The sequence below is a fragment of the Procambarus clarkii genome, chromosome 12 (genome assembly GCF_040958095.1).
Source record: "Procambarus clarkii isolate CNS0578487 chromosome 12, FALCON_Pclarkii_2.0, whole genome shotgun sequence".
Lineage (NCBI taxonomy): Eukaryota > Metazoa > Arthropoda > Malacostraca > Decapoda > Cambaridae > Procambarus > Procambarus clarkii.
The window spans coordinates 7856296-7868344 of record NC_091161.1 but is presented as its reverse complement, the minus strand read 5'-3'; the positions used below and the strand labels follow the sequence as shown (position 1 = coordinate 7868344).

Genomic DNA, 12049 nt, shown 5'->3' with positions numbered 1-12049 from the left:
CTCTGTGTCCTCTCTTTTCGTATCACCTGGTACCCTTCAGGAAAGATTGCATCTGAGATCATGTCATTAATTTTAGTTTCCACAATTGCAACTATGTCAGGATCTGCTTCACTCACTCTTTCTTTTATCTCTTCTGCTTTATTAGATACCCCATCAGCATTGGTGTACCAAACCTTGAGATTCTTCATGGAAACTCTTGTACCAGAGTTCTCCCTTTCTCTGGGGGTCTGGGGGGATCTGGGGGATGTCTGGGGGGTGACTGGGGGCAGAGGGGATCTGGGGGATCTGGGGGGTGTCTGGGGGATGACTGGGGGCGGGGAGGGTCCGGGGGATGTCCGGGGGGATCCAGGGGTGTCTGGGGGGGTCCGGGGGGTGTATGGGGGGTGAAAGAGTTCAGGAGGGGTGCTTGGGGGGCTACTGGGGGCTGGGCTTCTAGGAAGGTAGGTAGGAGGGTCTGGGGTAGGGCCTGGGTAGGTAGGTCTGGAGTAGGAAGGGCATACTGGGTCTGAAGATTAGGGAGGGCATAGAGGGGTTGGGAGATGGCGTAAGGTTGGGAGACAGATAGAGGTTGAGAGGTTGGGAGGGGGATGGATAGAGGGGGTGGGGGGGACCTCCCACCTCCCTCGCAAGGGTGGGGGGTCACATGGAAGGAGAGGGGATGAGGAGGGGTGAGGGCAGGGCAGGCTTTGGGTGTTGAGGGGATGAGGTCTGGGTGGGTTCTTGGGGTTGAGGGGATGAGGTCTGGATGGGATTTGGGGGTTGAGGGGATGAGAGCTGGGTGGGTTTTGGGGGTTGAGGGGACGAGGGCTGGACGGGTTTTGGGGGTTGAGGTGATGAGGGGGTCCTTGGAATGTGGGATGAATTTGACTCCAGTGGGGTCAGAGGGGTCAAGGGATGTGCTGGGGAGATAAGCAGGGGCGGCTGATTTGGGAAAGGGGTGACCTGAGAAGCACGTGTGAGCTGGTTAGCATGGGGTGGATTAGCACTGGGGTGTGTAGCTGCGCTCAAATGGGAAGAGTCGTATTGTTGTTTGCTTGCTCTGTGGGCAATCTGTTCCTCCTTCGTCATGAATTTGTCAATAAATACGTTGTAGTAATTTTCGCTACCTCTGAGTAGGTGTTTGTGATGCAGTATGTAATCCACTGCCTCTTCGTTAGTGAACTGTACCAGGACAGGTCGTTTCCTGTTACAGTTGTATGGTCCAATGCGTCGGTGGACTTGCACCTCATTCCCTGCCATCTGGGCTCTCATGTCTCTCAAGATCCCCTGTAGTTCCAAATCCTCAATCTCCATCCTTTCCTGCCTCGATGGTGCCCTGGCTTCAAGTAATCCATGGATTATGATTGTCCTCTTTCTCAGTTCAGGGTCATGATGGTGGCCCTCTTCCTGGCTGACCCCCACCCCTCCTACACCCGCTACTCCACCTACTACTACTACTTCCCCTTCCCCTGCCAAGCTTCCCTTATTCCTGCCAAATTCATTAGTAAGCCTAGATATTTCTCCTTGCCATTCTACCCTGCTCTTCGTGATTTCCTCTTGAATATAATCCATAAACTCTTGTTTGAGTCTTTGAACCTCGTCCTGTATCTTATTAAAGACTTCACTTTTAATCCCCTGGATTAGATCACCTATCCAAACATCCCTCTTCTCTACAAATTTCCCAATCATCTTCTCCACAAACCTATCTTCTTCCTCAATCATAATACTGTTGGACCTAGACACCCTTCCTGACCTAGTCATTGCTATAATGCAACCTTACCCACAGGGGTTCCAAGTATCTTACTGTCCTGCTAACACAATAGGTGAGTGAATCTCCAAGCGTCGTCCCCGTGGTGGTAGGAGGGTTGCTGCCGGGGTGAGGTCACGCGGTCAGAGGTCGGTGAGGTCTGCTCCACACTACACACTGCCACAATACTACAACTATTTTGAATTACGCTATTTAAACTGTTTTTCTTCACTACTTTATGGCTCTGGCCAAAACTCAAGGTTTTTTCATTCACTTGTACACACTTTTTCACTTCGAAGTTGCCTGATTACCCCTCCCACTCCACTAGTGAACCTGGAGCTCCCAACCCACGTCCACCCAACACGATGGTCACAAGACAAGTGTGTGTGTGTGTGTGTGTGTGTGTGTGTGTGTGTGTGTGTGTGTGTGTGTGTGTGTGTGTGTGTGTGTGTGTGTGTGTGTGTGTGTGTGTGTGTGTGTGTGTGTGTCTATTGTGAGAGGTGTTAGTATTCAAATTGTATGACGGTTGGGGATAGCCAATCACAAATCAAGTAAGCCTCTGACGTCATTCTCCACAGAGAGCTGGTACCAGCCGTTCTGGTGACCAGTCAGTATCTCACAGACCTCAGAGTGGGTAGGACCTCGGTAGGCCAGATATGTACTTTGTTACCTTACACAATAAACTGCTGAAGTGACCATCTGTGTGTTATCTACAAGCCAACAAGCCATCATACATCCAAGAAGGTAACAAATTCTGGTGGCAGCGGTGGGATTGAACTCTTGAATAGTGAGCAAATATCTAGCAAACTTTCCAACTGGATTCTTATTTTTGAACAAGGGAATTAATGGTTAGTGATCTGTAAGTTCATGAACTGGGTAATTATAAATTGTATCCCTGAAATGTTTAAGAGCCCAAACAACTGCTAACGTTTCACGTTCTGTTGCACTATAATTTTTCTCTTTTTTAGATTATGTACGGCAATTGCGTGATCTCTGTGGCCTTCTGTTTGAAGTAATGCAGCACCTAAGCCTATGTCACTAGGAACTCTAACCAGCGTAAAAGGTTTAGAAAAAACTGGGTACCTAAGGACAGGTGACGAGATCATGGCTGCCTTGAGTTTTTGGAATGACTGTTCCTGGGCCTCTCCCCAAACAAAGGGTTCATCTTTTCTTTGCAACTTGTAAAGTGGAGCGACTATATTAGAGAATCCAGCAATAAACGAACGATAAAATCCTACAAGACCTGTGAACTGTCTTCTGTGGTACGAGGCGTTGGAAAATCACAGGCAGCAATAATTTTTTTATTCATTCAATGTAATGCCTGAAGGTGTAACTGTATGAACTGGGAAATTAATCTTCTCCTTTAAAAATTAACATTTTGCAAGTTTTATTTTAAAATTAGTTTCTGCGAGCTTTGCAAGTACTTTCTCAAGATTCTGGAAATGAGTCTGAACATCTTGCGACATGATTATGAGATCATCAAGGTATACTAGAAGAGTACTTCCTATCAATCTACGAAATAGATTCGTCATAAGCCGTAAAAAGGTTATTGGACTACTACGCAAACCAAATGGCATTCTTCTGAAATGAAAATGACCATTGGGAGTACTAAAAGCTGTTAATTTTTTACTTTCCTTATCAAGGGGGATTTGCCAGAATCCCTGCAACAAATCTAATGTTGAGAATAATTTGTTCCGTCCTATACTTTGCAACAAACATTTAGGACTGGAAGTGGAAAACAGTCAGGTATAGTTACTCTGTTAAGCTTCTGATAATCGATTACAGGTCTCCAAGTACCACCTTGCTTTGGTATAAGAATCAATGGGGCGTTCCATGGCGAATTACTCGACTCAATTACGTCACTCTGTAACATTTCCTCTATGAGTCTATCGGCTTTGGCTCTCTGAGAATAGGGTAAACAGTACGGTAGCTGGTACATAAATAGGCATAGTTCTTTACTCAAGAGGAATTTTATGTGTAATAAGAGGAGTGTGACCTAACTTTTCTCCTGTTAGAGCAACAACGGCTCTATTCCTGTTTAAAATTTCCAAAAGCTGAACCATAGAGTCAGGGAAGTCAGTAGGACTGAAGTGTTGCGCTTGCACCTCTGGCTGAGATTCATGTTCTCTTGGTGTGAGAGTATAAACAGTATGTTTCGTGGAGACATCATCCACCACTCGCACTGGTAATGAGTAATGGGCAAAATCTACATCATGGGTGCCAGACTGGAGATGGATGTCAGCATTACTAGTGTTTGCAACATACAATGTAACGATACCATCCTGCACTGTGTGCCAGGAGGGTTCAACAAACGTACTGTTCACTTTTCACGTATCACTTTCTGCAATGACATCCAATAACTCAGGCACTCCCTGAACTTTAACTCTTACTCTGGTGAGAGAATGAGAGTGCAGCAGTGTCAGTAGATGTGGAATCACTGACTTCAGAGATGGAAGCTGCCAGGCGAGCGAGACAACGAAAATCCGTTAGGGCGTCCCCATCCAGAAAGTCTCGATACTCACTCTCCTTAACAACTGCACAACTACGATACCTCAATCGAGTGCCTGTTTTCTCGGATATACTACTGCGACAAGGATCTGACAAACCTATGCTAGCGAGTCGGGCGTCGACAAAATTAACATAATCTGATTGAAGGTTGAACTCATGGCCCTGTCAATACATGCTACACAAGGGTATGACGTGGTCTTTGATACTTATGTTCCAACGATGGGAAAACAATTCAATATTTTCATCAATCATGGTGTACAGACCTAAGAGGATGTCACCAGGAAAATGCATATAGTCAACAACTAAACAGGTTATAGAAAGTGTGATGTCATCTAACTTGAATGAAAGGTCAATTTCTCCCTGAACTTTTACTGTGTTTCCTGAAACACCACTTAGAAAAAGTATGGGTGACTTTCTTACTGGAGTAGGGTGCTTACTTACAATGTTTCTGAGGACTTGACAATATTAATTTTTGCACCAGAGTCAAGAAAAACTTTTAAAACTCTACCATGTACAATGGCTGACACAAGGGGGCCATCACTTAAGACTGGATATGTTACTACTTTTGATTTATGGTGCCTAGGAAATCTGCGTCTCATCTGCGTCAAATACACTGCGGTTCTGTCAACATCTACAACCGGTCGAGAGTCAGTGTCCTCCTCTGTCAAGTGTCCAAATCTATTTTGGGTAGCGACTGAGTACACAGGGAGGGCACTAGGACTGGCTAACTTGAATTGGTTAGCGGATTGCTTTGGGAGTTTCCCAACGACATGGAACGAACATTTTGAGTTCCAGCATTCTGTGATTGATTATTATAATTGGGTATTATGGCTTGGCTGGGAGTTGTAATTATGAGAGTTCTTATAATATATCAGACGCTGTGCGCCTCGCCAAGACTGACCGTGGGAATTACGAGGTGGGGATGCCCTTTGCCTAGCTCTACAATCTGCAGTGTGGTGACTGACTTGTTTATGATATTTGCAATATGGGATCCTAGAATTATTGGATTGACTAAGAGAGCAAGAGAACTGTCTAGGGGGTGATGATCGAGGAATGGACCAACAGTCCCTTGCGAGGTGATTAGTCTTACCACAATGCCAACATGAGAGAGTGCATGGTTGTGGGCTTTGGTGTTTCGGCAACTTATGAGGAGGGAAATCTGACTGTGGGCTACGAGCATCGGTGCGGTTCTGCGACCAAGAGTTTTGAGAGTTTGTGGGAGGATGCTGAGGGCTTGTTACTACATTCACAGGTTCAGAGGATGGCAACAGTTGAGCACTTAGGGGAGCTAGTTTATTGGCGGCATTATTGATAGCCTCAAACACTTCACTTATTTCATTTTTAACTCCAAAATTTTGTTGCTCGATGATCGGTTTAGTATGCTCGGGAGCAAAATTGATTAAAGTTCCAAATGCAATCATTTTGGCCATGGCTTGGGAGGGGTCAATGTCTTGTTGGGATCAACCCATGAGGAACTAAGCATGGCAGTCTTCAAGGCATACAGATACTGATCGAGTCGGTTCGTAAATGCATTAAACGATTCACCAGGCTGCATGGTGGCATTGGCAATTTTCTTTACTAACCTATACGGGTCGAGGTCTCCTTTATTAACAAAGTGCCGGCGAAAGAAATCCTTAAATTCCGACCATGACTGTAGGCTAACACTGGTTTTCTCGTCTACAACAAAACGAGCATCATCTCTGGTTGTGTCAACGGCTGACCGAGCAATTGCCAAATATTCGGCATCAGTAGGCTCAGAAAAACGGGCCTTGGTTTTTGCTTCAACCTTGCTAAACCAGGACTCTAACAAACGGGATTCACCAGCAAAAAGAGGAATAGCCATTTCCTGAGCTGACCTCTGGACAGGAGCACAAGCAATTGCTCCATTGGAGGCAGCACAAGTCGCATCAGTGGAAGGCATTGTCACAGCTGTAGAAGTAATGTTTGAACGCAGGTTATAATTAAGTGCAAGGGAGAGCGTAGGAGAAAGGGAGAGTGAGGCTGAGCGATGGATGGATATGGGGGAGATGGATGGATGGATAGGGGGGAGGGGGTTGGATGGATGGAGGAAGAGGGAGGGAGAGAGGAGAGGATGGGAGGAAGGGAGATGGGAGAGAGGGAGAGGGGGGGGTGCTGTGCTAATGGGGAGATGGGGAGTGTGTGTGTGGGGTGGTTCAGAGTTGGGGAGGGATATGAGAGGGTGTGGGCAATAAGGCTGGTAGTCTCTGTGTGTATTGCATTGTTGGAAGTGCTATGATAAGAGGGGGGGTGGGGGTGAGAGAAGGTTGGGGGTTATTCGCTGTAGGGCATAATGTTTTTCACATGTGGGTGCCAGAAAATGGTTCCAAAGTCAGCCGTATATTGTCTCTTGCGGTTCATTTATATCCAAGACTAACTATTATATTGCAATAACACTGTACATTATATGGTTGACTGACATATTGAGAGGCCTTACCACCAATTCGACATCCCACAGCACAAATAAGTGTTAGAAGTACTGCTGACGTCTTGTTTATGTCCCCCGTAGGCCAGTCGATGTCCATGCCGCTGCCAGGCGTTGGTCACTCCAACTTCTCGCTATATATCACTAGTAATCAGCTTCTTGTTCACCTTAGCACCGGTATAGCTCTAATGCTACACGTTTAGACTCACTTCTTCACTATTCTATTCACTATTTGCTTTGATCTTCACTATCACATAAGTTATGTACACTCTTACATAACAACGTGCATGTCTTGGCATTGATGTCATACCCTTGAAAATGCACTATCGTACCCCTCTGCACTATAGGACACAATCCATGAAATTGCTATTTTCTAATAGGTGTGTTGCACTTCATATTATCACTAGGTAACGATTTTCCCACGTATCCCTCTGATGTCCCGAATAATGAAGCCTTTCCGACGAGTGCAGCGCACATGTTCCTGCCTTCCCAAGACCCTTGACTGTATTCACCTAGTACTCGCCTAGTTGTGTTTGCGGGGGTTGAGCTTTGTTCTTTCGGCCCGCCTCTCAACTGTCAATCAACTGTTTACTACTATTTTTTTTCTCCAGACCACACACACACACCAGAAAGCAGCCCGTGACAGCTGACTAACTCCCAGGTACCTATTTACTGCTAGGTAACAGGGGGCATTCAGGGTGAAAGAAACTTTTGCCCATTTGTTTCTGCCTGGTGTGGAAATCGAACCCGCGCCTCAGAATTACGAGTCCTGCACGCTATCCACCAGGCTACCAGGCCCCAAACTGTGTTTACTAGTTGTGTTTTTATGGGGGTTGAGCTTTGCTCTTTCGGCCCGCCTCTCAACTGTCAATCAACTGTTTACTAACTACTATTTTTTTTTTTTTTTTTTTTTTTCCCACACCACACACACACACACCCACCCCAGGAAGCAGCCCGTGACAGCTGACTAACTCCCAGGTACCTATTTACTGCTAGGTAACAGGGGCATTCAGGGTGAAAGAAACTTTTGCCCATTTGTTTCTGCCTGGTGTGGGAATCGATCCCGCGCCTCAGAATTACGAGTCCTGCACGCTATCCACCAGGCTACCAGGCCCCAAACTGTGTTATTGTTTGAATGCATGTGAAGCAAATCTCTGTTATTCTTTGAGTGTATGTGAAGCAGATATCTGTTATGGTGTGACTGCATATGAAGACGAACTTTGTTTTTGAGTGAGTGCATGAGAAGCAGAACTGTGTTATTGTGTGAGAGCATGCCAAGCAAATCTCTGTCATTGAATCATTGTATGTGAAGCAAATCTCTGTTATTAAGTGAGTGCATGTGAAGCAGATTTTTTTTTATTGTGTGAGTGTACGTGAAGAAGAACTGCGTTATTGTGTGAGTGTACGTGAAGAAGAACTGCGTTATTGTGTGAGTGCAATTGAAGAAGAAGAACTGCGTTATTGTGTGAAGCATGTGAAGCAAATCTCTGTTATTGAGTGAGTGCATGTGAAGTTGAAATGTGGTTTTGTGTGAGTGCATGTAAAGCAGATCTCTGTTATCGAGTGAGTGCACGTGAAGCAGAGCTCAATTATTGTATGAGATCATGTGAAGAACTGTGTTATTGTGTGAATGTATGTGAATCAAATCTCTGTTATTGTGTAAGAGAATGTGAAGCAGATTCCATTTACTGAATGAGTGCATGTGAAACAGATCTCAGTTATTCAGTGAGTGCATGTGAAGCAGATCCCTGTTATTGAGTGAGTTCATGTGAAGTAGATCTAAGTTATTGTGTGAGTTTATTTGAACAATTAATATGTTATTATATGAGTGCATGTGAAGGAAGGTCTCTGTTGTTGTGTGATTACATGTGAAGCAGAATCTCTTCGTTAATGCATTTCTTTGTTGTGTTCTTTCAGAGTGTAAAATCTATTTCAACTGCTTAACAAGCAGTTAAAATATCGCCTGGTTACGTCCCCGGAGAACGACTCTGCCATGATCAGCTGGCTCAGGGTAAATACTTCTATAGTTCCAAGCTGGAAATATTGATTTATTTGAGGGTAATGCAAGTCTTCCATGATTTTGGTTTTGTTCTCTTACAGTTTTGTAAAATTATATTTAATTAACTATTTTAACTTCAGTTTTATATTTTTCACACTTCAATTCTTGATATAGACTGATGATGCATCTATCGCAGGTGGTGCCTGTTGTGTCAGTCTACTGGCTTTCTTCAACAGATCGGCAGGACAGTACTACTGTGTGTAGTTGGGATGACGGCGTTGCTGGTACTGGTGAACCCCTGGCTGGAGCCGGGAGGTGTCGGTAGTGCCGTCCCCGGCCTCCTGTGGTCGCGGTCCTCCTCACCTGAGAGTCACCACCCTCCAGGTGAGCTGTGGTTATAACGTGCAAGTGTGCCTGAGAAAGCCTACCTCGTCACATTTTGTTAAGCTTCTGCCGACTTGGTGCCATGCAACTATTTGGCTAGAATTAAACGGGAAAAAAAAAATCTTGTAATAGGAGTCATATACAGGCCGCCAAACTTAGACAGAATGGAAGCAAAGCACATATGAGATGAAATATCTAGAGCATCTAGGTCTAACAGTATTTGTCATGGGTGACTAATTTTAGTGGAATAAACTGGTTTAACGGAACAGGGAATAATGAAGCAGAGATTTCATAGAATTAATTGACGATTGTTTCTTACGCAACACATTTAGGAACCAACACAGGAAAATAACAATTTAGATTTAGTGTTAACTAACAGGGAAACAGAAATTGATGACATTGAAATAGGGAGTAAGCTAGGGAACAGTGATCACAAAGAAATCAGATTTAGCATAGAATGGAATAGATCTATAGGAGAAAATTCTGTTAGAGTGCCTAGATTTTTGAAAAGCTGATTTTAAGTAGCCTAAGATTTATTTTGGATGACATTGATTGAAAAGTCTTGGGCATAGGATTAGGATTACGTGATGCTATAAAATCCCCATCACACAGGATGGTTAGCCTCTGTATGACTAACCATCCTGTGTGATGGGGATTTTATAGCATCACGTAGTTAGCTTTTTTGACACACTGTACTCCACTTCATATAGTCTAGGGTAGCTGCACTAATGCAGATGTACCTAATGTATTAATGAAAAAAAAAACTTGGGCATAGGGGGTGGGCCGGTCTTGGAGCCAGACGTGAAGTCAGCGATGGGTGATGGAAAAAGGGATTTCGATGTGGATTCACAATATAACTTATTTAAAAATATTCTAAGCAAAGCACAGGAACGTAGTATACTATACGAATTGAATAGATCGAATACTAATGACCCGAAATGCGATAACAAAGGATCTGAAGAACCTTATAGGTAGAGAGAGAGCATGGTATAAAAGGATTTAGAATGGGGAAGTATGTTTAGAACAAGAATTCGTACAACTGGTTAGAAATTAAAAAAAAAAAAGAGATTAAGAGGGCAAAAAGAAACTATGAAGTTTGCATAGCAGGGCAAGCAAAGGCAAATCCTAAAGGCTTTTTTTCAGTTATATCGAACAAAGATTAGGGAAAGGATAGGTCAATTAAAACTGGGACAGGTCAGATAACGGATAATGACGAAGAGGTGTATAGTATTTTTAATAAATATTTTATCTCTGTATTTACTAAAGAAAAACTTAACACTATGCCTTCAGTTGAACAAGTTTATGTGGGTGGAGATTAGGATAGGTTGACTAGTTTAGGTGTTACCATAGGGAGGATGTTATTAAACAAATAGTGAAACTCAAACCAAACAAATCCCCAGGGCCGGGACGAAGTGTTTGCCAGGGTGCTTAAAGAATGCTAAGAGGAGTTTTACGATCCATTGTCTACCATTTTTAATAAAGCATATGAGTCAGGCAGTGTCAAAGTCGTGGAAGGTTTCTAATGTGGTACCAATTTTTAAGAGAGGAAATTTCTTAAAATGAAGCTATCTTGCACAAATCACTTGCATCAAACTATCGGTCAAGTAGCCAAATGTCTATTGTGGGAAAGTTACTTGAATCGATAATTGCAAATACCATTCGTTTTCACCTTGAAAAGCATAAATTAATAAATGATTGACAACATGATTTTACCAATGACCGTTCGTGTTTAACAAATTTGCTCTCATTTTACTCCGTATAGTTGAGGCAAAATTTGCCGATGATACAAAAACCGGGAGGGAAATAAGCACAGAAAGGGACTCAATATCACTTCATGACGATCTAAATAGAGTTTTGAAATGGGCAAAAGATTGGCAGATGCAGTTTAATGCTGACAAATGTAAGGCTTTGAGGCTTGGTAATGATGATAGAGTTACAAGATATGAGCAAGATGGTGTTGAGATTGCAAAGACGGATTGCGAAAGGGATCTGGGAGTTATGAGTAGTAAGATTTTAAAACCAAAAAACGGTGAATAAATGTTCGTAATAAGGCAAATAGGACACTGTGATTTATTAATCGAAGCGTTAGTAACAAGACACCTGGTGTTGTTCTTCAGCTATATTTTCCTCTGGTTAGGCCCCATTTATATGATGCAGTTCAGTTTTGGTCGCCGTACTATAGAATGGATTTAAATTCACTAGAATGTATCCAGCGTAAGATTACAAAGTTAATGCCCACATTAGAAACCTGTCATATGCAGAAAGATTAACAAAGCTTAAATTACATTCTCTAGAAAGACAATGAATTAGGGGTGACATGATAGAGGTGTATAAGTGGATGAATGGGCATAACAAAGGGGATATTTAAAGGGTATTAAAAGTATCAACACAAGACAGAACACGAAACAATAGATATAAACTGGAAAAGTTTAGATTTAGGAAAGACCTGGGTAAATACTGGTACTGTAAAAGGGTTGTTGATTTGTGGAACCAATTGACACGCAACGTGGTGGAGGTGGGGTCCCTTCATTGTTTCAAACCAGGGTTGGACATGTATATGAGTGGTGGAGGTGGGGTCCCTTGATTGTTTCAGACCAGGGTTGGACATGTATATGAGTGGGATTGGCTGCATATAAAGAGGAGGTGCATTGTGTGGGCCAATAGGCCTTCTGCAGTTACCTTTATTCTTATGTTCTTATGGTCTTAAACGAATAAATAATGGTCACCAGAACCTTATGTGTAAAAAGAAAGCTTCGTGCAAAAATAATTAAGTATGGGGAAATCAGTCTAGAAAATTTGTCAATTTGTTTAGGAAATGTTAAAATTGAGATTTGGAAAGCAAAACGAAACTAGAAGTTCTTGAAGCAGGCCAACCAAAGACATATCCGTAAGGTATCTTTTCAGTTATATCGAACAAAGATTTGGGAAAAGGCAGGAATATTAAACACTGAGACTTGTCAGATAACTGATAATGACAAAGAGATGAGAA

At 43.1% G+C, this 12049-nt stretch overlaps 1 protein-coding gene across 2 annotated transcripts in view; it reads left to right on the top strand.

The window, feature by feature from the left end:
* Positions 1 to 12049, top strand: part of LOC123772838 (glucoside xylosyltransferase 1) — a 155958-nt gene that overhangs the window by 62822 nt on the left and 81087 nt on the right. For both annotated transcript variants that reach the window (XR_011228170.1, XM_069323214.1), the window contains exons 2-3: positions 8595 to 8688; positions 8913 to 9060. The gene's annotated coding sequence lies outside the window, so the exon portion shown is untranslated. The remainder of the gene's footprint in view (positions 1 to 8594; positions 8689 to 8912; positions 9061 to 12049) is intronic.